Below are 15,884 nucleotides of genomic sequence, written 5' to 3'. Positions count from 1 at the left end.
GAACTGACACAACACTACTGCACAGTAGTATTAGGCTATTGCACAGTACCATCACAAAAATGGTGTTTGCCAGCGCTACTGTACAGTAACTCGGGTATATGAAATGACTGTGTTTTAGCACCAAAGAAGTATAAACAAGAATGTGACTGGCTCGTGACCACTTTACCAGCCAATGGGTATGCCCTGCTTCCCGGGCTATATAGCACCTGGGTCTATTCACCCATCATGACCTGTTGTTATGCTGGGTTTTACCTCTGAAGGTGGTGTTCAGTGGTTCCTGTAGGACCCAGGGCGACTCTGCTGGCACGTCTTCAGTGGGGCTCCTCCTCCCCTGTGTCCCCTTTCCATTCAGGTGTTTAGGATCAGCTTGGATGATGCTTAGATGATGGGGCTGTCTTCTTCTATGCTGAGGCCCAGTTGATGATGACAGCTGCAGGGGGTCTGGCTGTGGTGCTGTACAATGTAACACTATGGAACAATAGTTCAGTAAATCACAATGTAACAATAGTTCAATAAAAATAGCTCAGATGGTATGGTGGGCAGGGCAATGATACCCCCACACCAAGCACTTTTCTTCAGCGTGTGGGTGTCTTTGTGCAGCACCCTCTTCTCCCACAAATTCTTAAGTCAGTAAAGCTCCTTGCTAGGTATGCTTTCTGGTCCAAGTTCCGAATGGCCAGGTACTGTAATACTGCAAGGTACATCCTTCCATGCCTGCACGGTGTTCACAACTCTGCCAATCTCCTGCTGGGTCCGCAAACGTTCAAATGTGAGGTGTCAGGGGGGTCCCATGCCGATTTCTCCCCTCAGTAGGCTCTGGCAGTGCCCACTGGGCTGCCCTCTCCCAGCCCCAGTTGACCTGTACATTCCTATGAAGGTCTTCGTGGGTGCCAGAGAGTGGTATCAGGTCTGGGTTGCTTGGCCTACCAGCTGCGGCAATTGAGCTGGTGCCTGTTTGAGTCCCTGGTGCTGCCTGGGCAGTCTGGGCTTCCAGGCCCTTTCCAGGAAATTTAGCTCTGGGGAGAACTACCGGCTTTCTGCTGGCTATGTGGTGTGTGTCTGAGCTCTTTCTGGGCATACCAGTAGTTGTATGGGCATGTGGTGCCTCTCCAGACGTGCTGATCTTGCACGTATGTGCTCCAGCTGCAGGGAGAGCATTTGTCTCTGCTACCAGTGCTCCCACTTCTCTCCCCCCAGGTTCTGCTTCTGGGCTTCCTTTAAGCCCCAAGCCTTTGGGTGCCAGACCAATCAGGGGAGCTCCTTCCAGCTGCACTGTGCTGATTAGTTCAGACTGGCCACGTGGGTACTGGCACTGCAGTGAGTAAGTCTGGAGCCTGCCACAAAGTACTAAATGACTGCACATTAACAACTGTGCAGTCAGCATCTCATGTAGACGTGGCCACTTAACCTGATTTGGGGTCAGAGAGGGATTTCCCTTCAGGTCTGGTTGGCAAGAGTCACTGATACTTTTGAAGCATGGGGTGTGGTCACTTGCAGGGCATTTTCCCCGCTAACAAATTCCTTGCCCTTTCAGGGCCCAAAACTTTGGTGGCAGCCTTGGTCTCTCATCTGTTCCTGTGGCACATCGCAGTTTTTGAGGCATCCTAGGTTTTTCTGTACTGTAGATGCTAGTTTGTCATTGAGATGTTAGTGAGGGGCTTCGTGGCTCAAGGTGTTCTGGGACAAAATAGTTACTAGAGGCAAAGTTAGGGTGATATTTTTTTTATTGGACCATCTGTGTAATGGTGCTAGGCAAGCTTTCAAATGCAGGACATTCATTTGGTTTAGTACACAGTTGGTCCAGTAAAAGTACCACCCTAAGAAATTCTCACCTTGCATAATCTCTGAATCTTCACAGCTACATCACCATCCTGACACTACAGAAATCCACAGTAGATATGTCTACACATGCATTTGCACTAGCTTAAATTTACTGCGCAATAAATTACTGTGCAGTGAGCGGGAATAGGCCAGCATCTACATATGCAGGTGACCTGGGACAAAATTTAGTCCCAGGTCAGAGCAGCTGGCCATGTTGCCCACGACCACCAGGGGGAGCTCCATCTTCTGGCCATGTGGCTACAGTTTGGTCCCAAACTGAAGCCAGAGCCAGCTACCAGCATTTGGGACTAACTTTAGTCCCAAACTGAAGCCAGGAGAGGCAGCCAGCCAGGAGCCCTGGGACTGAGCTCAGCTTGTCCTCCTAGTGGCTGGGCAGACCTAGCATGGAGGCCCCCTGGGTTACTGTTCAGTAATGTGTCTACATATGTGTTACCACGCGATAACTAATCAGGCATAAATTTGATACCTGCATGATGCAGGTATCAAATTTATGGTCACGTCAGCATTAGTCACAATATTTACTGTGCAGTACAGGCATGCATGTGTAGCCGCATGCCCATACTGCACAGTTATTTTGGTTACTGCCCAATAAATGTGCATGTGTAGATGTTCCTGGTAGTCTGTGATTGCCGGACTTGATTACCCAGGTGGTCTCTTCCCATCCCAGATTCCATTTTTAAAGGAGCTTACTCAGCTTCCACAGCCAGTTGCTTCTAAAGTGAAGCTATGGTTAGGAAAATGGGGAACAAATAGAGAGTATTCCACTAGTGATAAGTCCATTCTGCAGCAAAGTGAGAGGGGCGAGAAAATGAATCCTCTCTAGAAAGAGCATTTTTTAGGCAAAAGAGGAACATCTCTTGGCTTGGTTCAGTTGCCTCTAGTGTCAGACAGCAGCTTGTATCCTGATAGTCAGGCTGGTGGCTTTTTCCATACCTGCTGTCCTGGGATTTACCTTTTCCAGAGCTCCTTCTTTACTTTTCCCTTCTAGCTTTCATTTTTTCTGTGTCCACAGTGGACACAGCAATCTGACACAGCATAGTTTAATATTCTACAGATCCTCCCAAGCTGATAAATGAGAATGAGAGGGAGAGGGGGAAAAGAGGGGAGATGTATAAAACCCTGAGACTGCATTCAGAGCGGGAGAGATAACAATAAGCGAGAATAATAGTCTAACAAGTTGGAAATGTCACACGCGATCTGGTGCCATTAACACAACATGGATCTGAAATATCACATAATTAGTTTTGTGCCTGTTGTTCTGATTTGGAGAGAAAAAATATTAAAGGGAAGAGAGTAGGGGGTAGGGGGGGAAGGGAGTGGAGATGAAGTGAAGTCATAAAAGGGTGAAGCCTACAGCCGCTAATGTTTTTTGGAATAATATAATAAAGCTCTATCTTCTTACCCATGTTTGAGGCAGAGATTTTTATCTGGTGGTATGGGATAAAAAGAAATGAGAACTTGAAAAGGGAGATAAAATTGCAATTGATCCCTTTAAGACCTCCTCACCGCCTTTCAGTGATGGTTCTGGGCTTCATGGATTGTTCCACCATTGCAATGCATGACTCCAATCCCCCACCCCCAAAAGCAGAAAAACTAGTGTTTTTTAAGACTTATTTGTTCTACCTGCTTATTGCCTGGGGCACAAAACATGTGTTTAATGGCTGTGAAATGACATCCTAGCTGCTAATTCCCTGAGAGCACCACTGACATGCCTGTTTGAGAAATAAGAATGACCAGTTCCTCCCATAAAAGTCCATGTGAATACAAATATGTTGTGTTCAGTCCTTAGTCTTTCCAGGCTTGTGTGTGCTAGTGGTTGCTGAATGCAACAAGGTAGCTGCCTTTGCCTACACAGTCCCTGCACTGCCAGAGTTACTGTGTGATTTGCTTGGGGATACCCATCCTATAAAGAGTGATAAATAAAACTAAATTCCTGTTCCATCCCCTGCATGGCAAATACTCCCTCATTACTGTCATTTATTAATTCAATGGAGTCTTTTCCCTAGTTTCTAAAGCCTGAGCAGAAAGGAAAATTGCAAACATGGACACAGCCAATCCCTTCCAAATATGAGATGCTTTAGGACTTGTTCCCACAGCTCCCATTTGTTGAATTCTCGTGACTCTAATCTTGAAGTACAGGTGAATTTTACTCATGTAGAAGACACCAGTTACCTGAGCCAGCCTAACCACCTTTCTGACTCGTATTGTTTCCTCTCCTGGCAGCAGGAACTGACCCTTGTGGTCAAACATTTCGTAAGGACATGGATGCTAACGCTTAAAATCTGCCTTAAATGGGGACTTAATAAGGGGGACCAGACAGAAACCTTCAATCCTTTCCACCTCTGCTATTTTGTTGTGATATTTTACTGACTGGGTATTGTGATGGCCTTTTTCTCTTTTTTCCTTAGGTGCTCCTGGTGGTTAGGCTGGCTTTTATTCTCTCATTTGAGGGATTAATTGTCTTGAAGGCTTTCTTTTCACTTCCCTGTCCCCAGCCTCTTTTCTGGAGAGAAACCAGTTATCCTTGGAAGTTAACGGAACATTGGTTCTGGAGGCTTTTATCTTGATCTTCAGGGATTCAACTTGGTACCGAGTACCCAGTTGTCTGGCTAGGAACAGACATTGCATTTGTCCCTGGATAAATTGTGTCTGTGTTTGTTTTAGAACAGAAATATCCTGGGATTGATGTGTACTTACATTGCCCTTCTAATCAAAGTTTAGTGAGTGGCTGAATGTATTACTGTTCTTCTGCCATTCATTCAACAATGCAGTCCCTGGATAACCTTTCAGACACACTTCACATTATCCTGGAAAAAATGTTAGTAGTTTTTATCCCCTGAACCTTTTTAGGATTTATCCTGGGACAAGTGTGACATCTTTTTGTAGCCTTAGTGTAACAAATTCTGTTGCTCCATCTGATGGCCATTCAGTGGCTATTAGCTGATGTTCTCTGTCAAGAAAGTAAAAGTATTGTGAAAGTATCATGAGTCAGGCAACAGGGGGTCAGAAAATGTGTCACTAGAGAGGCCAAAGGATTAAATGGTCCGGGGAGACTGGGCTAATCCCTTGGCAGGTGGTTCAGGAGATGTCTGCACTATTGTCCCTGTGCTCTCCTTGCCCTGTGACCTTGTTAGTACTCCTCAGCTAGGGCACCGTGTCCAGTATTGGGTATTAAACTTCCAGAGAGATGTGACCAGTCGGACAGAGTCCAGAAGAGAGCAACAAAAATGATCAGAAGTCTAGAAAGCACAACGTATGAGGAAAGAATGGGTTTTGTTTAGTTTAGGGAAGAGAAGACAGATGGTAGATATAATAATAGACTTCAAATATGTAAAAGGTTGCTTGCAAAGGAAAGGAACAAATTGTTCTCCATGTCCACGGAGGATAGGAGAAGAAGGAATGGGCTTATATTGCAGCATGGGAGATTTAGTTTAGACATTAAAGAAAAACTTTTTCTAACTGAGTATAGTGAAGCACTAGAATATGTTATCTAGGGAGGATGTGGGATCTCTCATCCTGGAGCTTTATTAAGGGTTAGATAAGCTTTTGTCAGGAATGATTCTGGTATAGTTCACCCTGCCTTAGGGTAGGGGCGTAGACTAAGTGACCTCTTGAAGTTCTGTCTAGCCCTCTGTGGGTGCATTTATACATGCTATTAGCATGGAGCAATAAGCTCTGGTGTATATTGCCCCAGAGTTTATTGTTCCCAAGTGCTGCATTTATTATGCGCACCCAGGGCCAGAACATGTTGAAGTGGGTTGGAGCAGCCTCAACTGGTACGGGGCTGGAGGGTCAGCTTGTCAGACCAGGGATGCTCTGACCTGGCTCACTGTACTACAGAAAGGTTGTCTGGGGCATGAGGGTGCCCCAGTGCAGGGCTAGCTGGCAGACTGCCTCCGCACTGAAGCACCCTTGTGCCCAAGACAGCCCTGTCAGCATCTACACGTGTTGCTGCATACTAAAGAACTCTGCCATAGGATAGTACCTGTATTTACAAGAACGTACCTGCAGCAAAGTTAATTAGTTTCCTGTAGCCTAATAGGGCAGCACCTATAAACACCGAGACTTTACTGTGGACCTAATCAGGCAGCTCTGCAGTAAATGTCTCAGGTAGATGCACCCTGCCCTGTTTCTGTAACCCTATTCTTAAAGTGGTTCTCTCTCATCTTCTGCTTCTCTGACTAAAATCTAGCCAAGATGCCAACTACAAAATTAAAGCAATAATATACATCTTACTGATATCACACTTTGTACCGAGTAAGATGCAAGCCAAGGATTCTGTACATCCCATGGTGTTTTCTTTGTTTCCAGCAGTGACTAACACAATCTATATAAAACCATGCTGTGTACCTTATGCTGGCAGGGTGGTTTACAGGTTACCTTTAAACCATTTTAAATCTGTGGAATGTTAAACTGTCTTAAAGTTGAAATATTTTCAGAACAGCCAGAGGTTAAGGTTTAATGCTGTCTCAGACCTGCTACTAGAGGGCTACTAGGGCCTGGTGAGCAGGGGCATGGACAGGAGCCATAACTCTATCTTTCCTCTGGGGTGGGAGACAAAGTGGTAGTGTGACCACCTTTTCCTAATAGCAAGGTGGGACACATACCTGCTTCCCTGCTCCCTCACTGTGGGGGACTCAATCTTCCTCCCTCACTTTTTCTATGCCCTCTTTCCCCCTTAGACTTACCTGCAGGGGAGCTGCGCTTCACCACTGCCTGGCTGTATTTTTAGTCACGTGCGTGTGGCACCCCTTGCATGTGGAACTCTGCCAGGGGAAACCCAGTGTTACCTGCATTTTTCCATGGCAAGTGGAAAACCCAGATTCCTGCACAGTATTGGGAATCTGGGACAAATGCTGTCCCAGAGTCATTCAGTCTGGGACCAGGTCTTTATGTTTGCATTTCAGGACTGTCCTGCCGAGTTAGGAACAGGTGGTCAACATGGGCAACTGATGCTACCTTAGTTGGGGGAGGGGGGGCACATGCCCCCTCAGCGACTGGGGGTGGAGATCCCCTGCAGCCGATCATGCTGACCAGAAAGCGGCTATGGCGCTCCCGGAAGTGGTTGTGACGCTTAATCTGGTGTATCCCCTCTGTGGCCAGCGCTTGCGAGGGGGCACCAGTGTTCCCGCCCGCCCGCCTGTCATCTAAGTGAGGAGCGCGGCCTGTCAGGCAGTGCACCAGTGCTTTCAGGGGGTGCACGTACACCCCCATGCACTCCTTATGCATCACCACTGGTGATCAACCTAGGAGAGGGGAAGGTGTCATGTAGCTTGGAGGCAAATTAACCAGCATGGGAACTGTGATATCTTTCCCTTCACAGTAGCAGGATCTGAGCTGGAGCTGTGGGTGGGAAGGGAAGAAGTTAAGGAGATGGGCATTGAAGAGAGAGGAGTGGAAAACAAGAATTAAAAAAGAAACAAAATGTTGCATGCGTCTCAATGATTTGTGATTTGTGGGGGAGGTAGTTGAGTTAGGAGCAGCCACCCATATCTATGCCCCCAAGTTAAATGTTGAATTGGTTTAAAAATAAGAAAATAGTTCATATATCTTCTTTCTCATTTGCTTTCTTGGTTTTTGAGCCTTTGAGAGTCAGATTTTCTACTCTGTAACCACAAGGATGAACAAATTCCCCCCCCCCCTTTTTTTTTCTTTTAATAATAATAAAAGGGGAGATTGCTATAGAAGTCCCAAGACTCCAGGAGTGGGAGATTTGAAATAAATCACCAAATACCCTGAGCTTTGTGATAAAGTCATGCCAGCTGGCAATAGTGGGATCATTGCAGACATACTTTTCTCTTGCAAGACTGGTACCAGTTCACCTGTTTCTCATGCTGTCCCTTTAACCTCTATTTCTATCAAACCTATTAAGCTGAGGTTTTGGCCAGGGCCACAATAAGTGGACATGCTCTTGCAAACCAGGAATAGGGGTAGCTGAAATAGAGGAGAGGGCCTTTTAATGAGGGAACAGCAGCCTGTAAGTGATGCATAGCTAATGACCCCTGTCTCCAGCAGCCCACAGTCAGGCGGAACAAAAAATCTATTTTCACCAAGTGCTTCATTACAATCCAGCTACACTTGGCTGAACAGCTCCGTTCAGCAGAGAGAGAGAGAAGAGGGGAGTGTGGCAGTGCTGCGGGCTGTATCTGTCTGAGGGATAGAAACCTATTGGTCTTCCTATGTTACCTTCGGCAAGTCACTTAAACTCTTTGGGAGGTAGATCCCCATCTGTGCAACTGGGGAAACACCATTCCCCTGTCTCCTGGGGGTGCAGGAAGGATAAATACCTCAAATTCTGTGGCAGTCAGGTGCTAGGTTGGTGTTGAGGCCATGTGGGTAGAAGGGGATGTTGAGGCACAGCATGGTGTGGCTTTGGGGTAGCAAGGGCAGCCCTGACAACCTGAACTCCTGTCAGCTTCCCTACCCATGGGGGGGCTTGGCAGTACTCTGAGGCCCAGCAGGAATTCCAGCTTCTCATGCATGGATGGGATGAATTCCAGCTTCTCGCCCATGTTCACAAACCATTGACTTCAGTGTGTTTCTGGGGCCAGATCTTCAGCCAGCATAAATAGGTACAACTGCTATGGAGTTGGTAGAAAATGGCCTGGATTTTTACTAGCTGATGATCTGTACCCTTTATTTTTCTTTGTTCAGCCCGTGTGCACAGAAGTGCATGTGGATTCTTCCATGCTAGTGCTGTTTAACATGGAGATCCTAATCTCCATGCCTTAGCTTCTCCATTTGTCAGATAGGATGATAATTAGGACTGGGGGACAGGGAACCTTTTCTTGATATATTTTTGGCAGAAAATAAAATGCTTAGGGGAAGTCTCTGGTATCCAGAGGTGTGACAAGCAGTTTCGTGGCCAGAGTTGGGCTAAAGGCAATAGCCATTTTTTTTGAACCCTCAAAATCTGCTGTGTCAGTAGCTCTTATTTGCACTACTACTGGTATCTTGAAACATTTTCACAATCAAGCTGAAAACAACATATTTTTCTGTGTTTTTATGACAATTGAAAACTTCCACAGAAAAATACCCCATTTTCTATCCAGTTCTGATGATAATATTCACTAGCTACCCAGGGATATTGTAAGGCTAATTAATTGACACTTGTAAAATGTATTAAGATACACAGATGATGATAAAGAAGTGGAAATTATTTCTTTCTTATAGTATTATAAGGTTTCAATTTAAAGAGATAAAGGCAAATTAAAAATAATAATTTAAGCAAATTTCCTTACCTATTACCATATTACTTTGAATACAAGATGATGCCTCAATAATTTGATTTTTATATATGGAAAGATTATAAATTTTAAATGTTCCAGGTATAAAATCTAATTTTTGGAGGTTTGCCTTTAATTTGCCTACCTCGTACAGCAGGGAAAATGAATCTGAGAGGATTAAGTAGCCCTCTTGCCCTCTGCTTTCTCCTAGCTTCTTCCCTCTGCAGCCCCTTCCTCTGCTCTTTACTGTCCACCCTGCTCTCCCTGAGCACGTGAAAGTGAGAAACAAAATTGAAAATAGTGACCTTCAAGTTAAACTTAGCTATAATTATTTGCATATAGCATCCATAGAGTTAGTTCATTCAGAACTGATGCATGTTACCTTTTTTGCAACTGCTGCAAGTTTTATAACAGGACAGTTACTTATAACAGACAGGCCAACTGGTTATCAGTGCACTTATTGGTTAAACAATTAATCATTTAACCTTTCATCCCTAACACCTATATCTTTACAGTTCTGTTGCGTGACTGATCCAGTCTACTTGACAGTCTATAACACAAATATACAGTTAAACCATCATCATCTCATGGCAATATCACAACCATTTATCTGTGTGTCCTCATGCCTGTTGTCACTCTTTTACATGTCATAATCATGCAGAAAAAACACCTCAGCACCTCTGCCTGCCTCCAAACTTCCCTGTTTTCCCCCTCAGTCCTCTCACTCATTGTCCTTGCCACGCTCTCTGGCAGCCTCATTCTTGAACAGCCTGTGCCAGTCTCCTGTGCCAGTCTCTTGTCCTCCATATGTCTTCTGCCATCTTCTCCTTGTTGTCTTCTGCTGTCTTCTTGTAGTATACCTGAAGCTCACTCCCATTCTGATGTTGTCCTTGACTAGGAGAGTCATGTGTCTGTACATGAGCAGGTCAAAGTGAGCTGTTGGGGTCCTTACTGCTTGGTCATATGGCTGAACAGTGCTGCCTTTCTGGTCAGGGTCTTGACCCCTGTCACAATAAGGAGGAATATGATTTCTCTCTGCCATACCTCCCTGGTGTTTGGGCAGCTCCAGCTCCAAGGCCCATGGGCTCATGTTGGGTGCTCCAGCATTGCAGCAGGTGCCCTGCTAAAAACTTCATGAAGCAGGCTGTTTTGGAGTCTGCCCCAGCTGCCAGTTTGCAGATCTGGCTCATTTACTTGGCCCAGAAGAACAGCAGAATGTCTGGCATTCCTTGGCCCTGGTCTGTTTAGTTTTGTACAGCATGGCCCTCACAACCTTCTCCCATTTGGAGCCTCAGAAGAAGATGCATATGGCCTTCAGGATTTTATGGACAGTTTGCCTTGGTAGGAGGAGAGAAGACCAATGTGGTATACAGAAGCACCAATAGCAACATTGTCCTTAGGAGTGCCGTGTGCCCCTGCAAAGACAGGTGGCACATGTTCCATAGTCCCGGTCTCTGTTGGTCTTGGCCTCGGTTTTCTTCCATGCTTTCTGGCCTGTTAGCTCTGGGTTGAACTCTACTCCAAGGATCTTTACTGCCTCACTGGGGATGCAGACCCCCAGGGTAGACGGTTCCCTGAGCTTGCCCAGTGCTAGGCAGGTGCTCTTGTCCACGTTTAGCTTAGTCTGTGCTACTGCTCTGTATGCCTAGGCATGTTGCGGTACTCCTTCCAGTGACCACTTATCCCTGCATAGGATGTTGAGGACCTTCATATAGGCTAGGACTCTCTTCTCTGTGTTGCTGCCCCCGGAATCTCCACTCCATAGATCTCAGGGTCTCACCCGAGATGTTGGGCCAGTGGTTCCATCACACAGATGGACAGGATTGGGGAGAGTGAGCATCATTGCTGGATGCCCAACTGCACCACTGTTAGACTGGTCAGGAACCCATTCACCAGTACCTTGCTGCTCATGTTGGTGTATGGTGTTTTTAAAAATGTTCCAGAGTAAGTTGGACAGATACTTGAGTGGAATGGTTTAGTCTGGGATAATCCTGCCTTGAACAGGGGGCTGGATTAGATGACCCACCTCATGGGGTCCCTTCCAGTTGCACTCTCCTATGATCCTAATAGCATCTTAGGCCCAGAGCAATTACAAACACGTAAGTTCATGAATGACATGAATTTAGGCCCTGCAGCTTCTTTGAAACCTCAAGTCCTCTCAAGATTGAGACTTTAGATATTACTAGTGAAAGAATTTTAAAATTCAAGTGAAGTTTTTGCTGCTTGCACAGTTTGCCTCTTTTTTGGCTTTGAGGTCAATGAGCTCAGTTTAAATTTTGTTTATAGTCCACTTTGCTACACTGTGATCTCCACACTGCAAATTTTGCAGGAGGATGTGAGATTATTTCCATTTATATGAATATATTCCATTTGAAGATATAAAATACAAAAAATCTGGAAAAACCTGGTGGTATATTTGTAGATCTAAGGGTTTTTCCCCCCTTTTCTAAGCAGAAGGATCCACCTGCACCTGCCAGTCAAAGCTGAGTTAAGCATGTCCTTTTCAAACTATCCAGTTGCAAGCCTTTCCCTTTCCTACTTTCCTTCCTAGAGCTGAACTGATTGATTCTGTTTTTGATCTGCAGTAGCTGACACATCACAGAAACCTGTACAAGCATGAAGTACTGGATCTGAGCCTGGTGGGCTGGATTTCACCTTCAAACCTGCTGTAAGATGACTCTGAAGTAATGGCAAAACCTAGACTTAAACACCTTTACAATTTAAATTCAGAGTGCTGATTGATTCTAGAGTCGGATTCAGGTAGAGTTGTGCTGCTAACAGGCTAGTTGTCCATGACAGCCCAAAGCGGGATTTTTTTGTCAATGGATCGATCAGTAGACTTGCTTTCTTGTGGCTTGTGAAAGTTCTGCTTAGATGGAGACCTTTCCCCTTCATTGTTGGATTTTTCCTCTTCTGCTCTTTGTATCTGCACCACAGCACTGGCTTCCATATCACTTGGGCCTCACACAGTTCTTACCTACTGGGATCTATACTTGAATTAACACCAAACACCCAGGTTACTTATTTCCAGGGCTATACTGAATGCCCATGTCAGGAAAACACAGAGATCCATTTCTTGTTTTTCTGCTTCTAGAGTTGTATTGTAGCTGTAGCATCTACAGTTGTGCTATGCACTGTACAAATAAAACAAACAGCTGGCTCCTGTTCCAAAGAATTAATATCTAGGTATTATTGTGCATTAGAGAGAAGCACCAGAAAATTAGCCCCCTTTATAATGTGTGTGTGCATGGAGCAAGTCAAATCCAGGTTTAAAGCCTCAATTCATCAAGGCACTTACGTCCCATTGGAGTCGATGAAACTTTAAACAGACAGTTATCATTAAACACATGCTTAACTGCTTTGATGAATAGAGATGTAAATACTTAAAGTTGGGCATATGCCTAAGTGCCTTGGGGTCACAAAGCAGGTCATGTCCATGTTATATTGCCGGATTTGCAGTACTGGAAATTCCCTTGGGATCTATAGATCCCCCTGCCCCCCACCAAGCCCTCAGGTTTGTTTTTAACTGTGCCCCCACTCAAGTATTTAATATACCTGTTTTCCCAGTGCACATTTAGTAGCTGCATTTATTATTCCCATCCCTTGGAAAGCAAAGTAGCTATGGCACTGCTGCCATCAGCGGGTAAACAAACATCTGCCCAAAAAAACAAATGTTTTGCAGGGTCTAATCACCACTTCTGATGGTTCAAGTTCCTCCATACAGGCCTTGTGATTTGCAGACTTCTACCACCCTTTGGAGGCAGCTAGCCCTCATTTGTGTCACCATCCGCCCCTTCCCATCTGTCGCTTTAGCTGACACTGCAGTGAGACTGTCACTACCCACTTGCTGTAAAGGGGACACTCCTGGAAGATAGGCCATTATGAACGCTTCATTAGCCACCAACATGCAGTGAATGGCCTGAAGGTAAGCCAGAGGCGATACTCACTCAAGCTGCCCAGCTGTTTGTGCCTACTGTGACAATATTTTAAATTTGAGATTTTGGTGATAGTTTTTTATGTTAAAGAAGGCCCTAATGTAATGGGTACCTAAAATATTTGTGGTAATGTTGGAATGATGTAGCTGTGATGCTCCAGGGATTACGTGAGAGGTAAGGATTTTTGTGGGTGATATCTTTTATTAGATCAATTGCACCATTGGGATGAAGTTAGACAAGCTTTCAAAGGCAAAGCATTCTTCGGCAGGTATCTGAATGAAGAATGCCTTGCTTGTGAATGCTTGTCTAATTTTATCCCAACCATGCTAATGCTTGTGAAAGCTTGTCTAACTTTATCCCAACCAGGTCTAATAAAACATATCACTCACAAAAATCCTTGCCTATAAAATATTTGTTAACATCTTTCTCAATTAAAGCTGTAAATAGGATGAATAGTCAATCACTTGAAACTCCCCACAAGTACAGCTGAGTGAAATTTATTGGATAAATGGTTTATTTCTCAAAAAGGGCAGTGCCTGGGCAAATAGAACTACAAGCAAACTGGGTTGAATTTGGTGAAAGGTTTCAGTCCCAAAATTGAAAATTCACATTTCATTTTGATATTTCAAAATGAAATGCTTTAGTATTTTTCATTTTAAAAAACACCATTTAAAACCAAACTGACCGAAACTGAAGAAAAAAAATCTCAAAAAGAACTCCTCCTCTGAAAGAGAGAATAAAGTATTTTGACCTCCAAAAGCTGGGGAGAGGTTTCATTCTAGATGATGGGTGCCTCCCAAGACTGGGGTGGGGCAACCTGGCGGCAAGCGAAGACCACTCACTGCCGCTAGTGTTGGTGTCGACGGCAGCAAGTGGGGACCACCTGCAGCTGCTGTTGGCAGTGGGGGCAGGTGGCGACCACCCACAGAAGCCAGTGATGGCTTCAGCAATGGCCAGTCTCAGGGGGGGCATGCACCTCCCCATGCCCCCCTACGTGTTGCCTATAATTTTAGGGAGAAAGCTCAAACTCTTCATGTTTTGGGTCAACCCAAATCATTGTTTTGAAAAATGGTTGGGTTCAGCCACCAAACTCAAAAAAATAAAATATCTGCCCAGCTCCACTAATCTGTTTGTTACTTGCTGTTCCTTACCTTCCCATTTAAAATGTTTTAGTTGTCCAGTCATGGAGCAAAAACAATAGTATGTGAGCATCAGCTGTATAGTCTGAATAACACTTAGTAATAGTGAATGTTTTGCAAATACCTCCACTGATTTAAGATGATTCATTACTTCTGAATAATGAATACACCTGAAGGAAATGCAGATCAGCTCCTGCTACCCAAGGAGATGGCTTTGTAATGAATCTGATTTATAACAGGCAGTTTAATCAGCTTTTATGTCCTTTGTCATCGTCTTTTCCCTCACTTGTCTCTCCTATGTGGAGTTCTATGTACTATTTCTGTGTTTCCTGCACCACAGGGTGTGTGTCTCCCAGAGACTGAGATGCATCAATTTCTGGTGCTTCTGGAACTGAGCACTGGAAATTCATGTTCCTTCAATGAAGAAATGCTGCTTCCTTGATTTGCATTTTCCACAGAAGCATGTGAAATTTCAAGAGTGTCAGGGAATCAGTTTCTTACCCTGCACAGTTTGAGCTAACACAGATGATAACAACATTCAAATAGTAACTGGGTAGCCATATAAAAAATTACATGATCTGGTGAAGATTGTGGTTTAAAACTGTTTTTGAAAGAAAATAGGGTTTTTTGGTTGAACAATTTTTTATGCAGTAAGAGTATCTGGTTTTTACTGGAACCCCACCCCCCCCAAAACCACAAAATATTTTGATGTTAGAGATTTTGATCTGGAAATACCACTGTGAGGTTGTAGCTGGCTTGTCTCGCACCCCTATTTTCCTTGAAGGGCTAGATTTCTTATGAAGTCTCCATCTTCCATGATGCACATCAAAGGGGCAGTCATGATGCATTATGGGTAGGGTTGCCAACCCTCCCTCTAGGATTGCCCTGAAGTCTCCAAGATTTAAATATAAATCTCCAGGAGACTGCTGAAAGTCACCTGGGAGAGAAATGATAGGGCATTCATTAAAATAAACATTAAATGTTGAATCCAATTTATACAGTAGTCTAGAGGGTTTTTAAAATGTAATAGTAATGTGCATTTGCCTTCCTGACGTAAAGTCATTAATGTCATTATGTCCTGTAATGAAACCTCCTGGAATAGTTTCAAACAGTTGGCAACCCTAATCTTGGGAGATGGAGGCTCACTGAGAAGCATGGCTTAGAGAGGCCATGTTCTGCTCAACCCCAGACATATCACCAGTTTCACAGTTGATGAGTGTCATGCACAAGTCTCTGATCCCTTTATTTCCCTTATAGCCATCTTACATGGCTCATGCATCGCTGTAGAAAGGAGCAGGGCATAGACACTCAAGAATGTTTTATTGAGGATTAAAAGTGATATATATTAGGAAGGGGAAAGAAGGAAATCCAGGAACTTAGCCATTACCGCCACCTTTTTAAAATTTATCTTAAAAGTAAAGGCGATTTTTAAAATTATTTCTAATAACAGTACCAAGGACAGCCCACAGAAGAGGTGGAGGGTGGTTCTGTGGTTAAAGACCAGTGCTGAGATGCTGGGTTCTGATCCCAGCATTTTGACCATATTGAGCTTGGACAAGTAATTTCCTTTCTCTGTGCCTCACTTCTTCCATTTATACATATGTCATAGGGAGACTCCAGGGCATCCTGGTATTTTAAAATATTTGGAGAACCTGGATGGGAGATGCTGCAGACAGGTAAGGGATTGCATTTGATAAGGACTAAAGGGCTGTGCTATGATAGCAATTCAGACAGCTGTTAGG

At 44.4% G+C, this 15,884-nt stretch overlaps 1 long non-coding RNA gene across 2 annotated transcripts in view; it reads left to right on the top strand.

Annotated features, from left to right (window-relative positions):
* LOC109308887 overlaps window positions 1–14,790 on the top strand; it is a 78,659-nt gene extending 63,869 nt beyond the window's left edge. The window contains exons 2-4 of one of the 2 annotated variants that reach the window (XR_002100727.1): window positions 11,654–11,736; window positions 12,751–12,993; window positions 14,483–14,790. This is a non-coding gene — a long non-coding RNA (uncharacterized LOC109308887). Of the gene's footprint in view, window positions 1–9,526; window positions 11,737–12,750; window positions 12,994–14,482 lie in introns of those variants that run through there. The other variant, XR_002100726.1, reaches the window with a different exon arrangement.
* Window positions 14,791–15,884: the final 1,094 nt, after the last annotated feature.

This window comes from Crocodylus porosus, unplaced genomic scaffold (genome assembly GCF_001723895.1).
Source record: "Crocodylus porosus isolate Cpor-Errol unplaced genomic scaffold, CroPor_comp1, whole genome shotgun sequence".
NCBI lineage: Eukaryota > Metazoa > Chordata > Crocodylia > Crocodylidae > Crocodylus > Crocodylus porosus.
The sequence above is the reverse complement of the archived record's forward strand: the minus strand, read 5'-3'. Positions and strand labels throughout refer to the sequence as shown.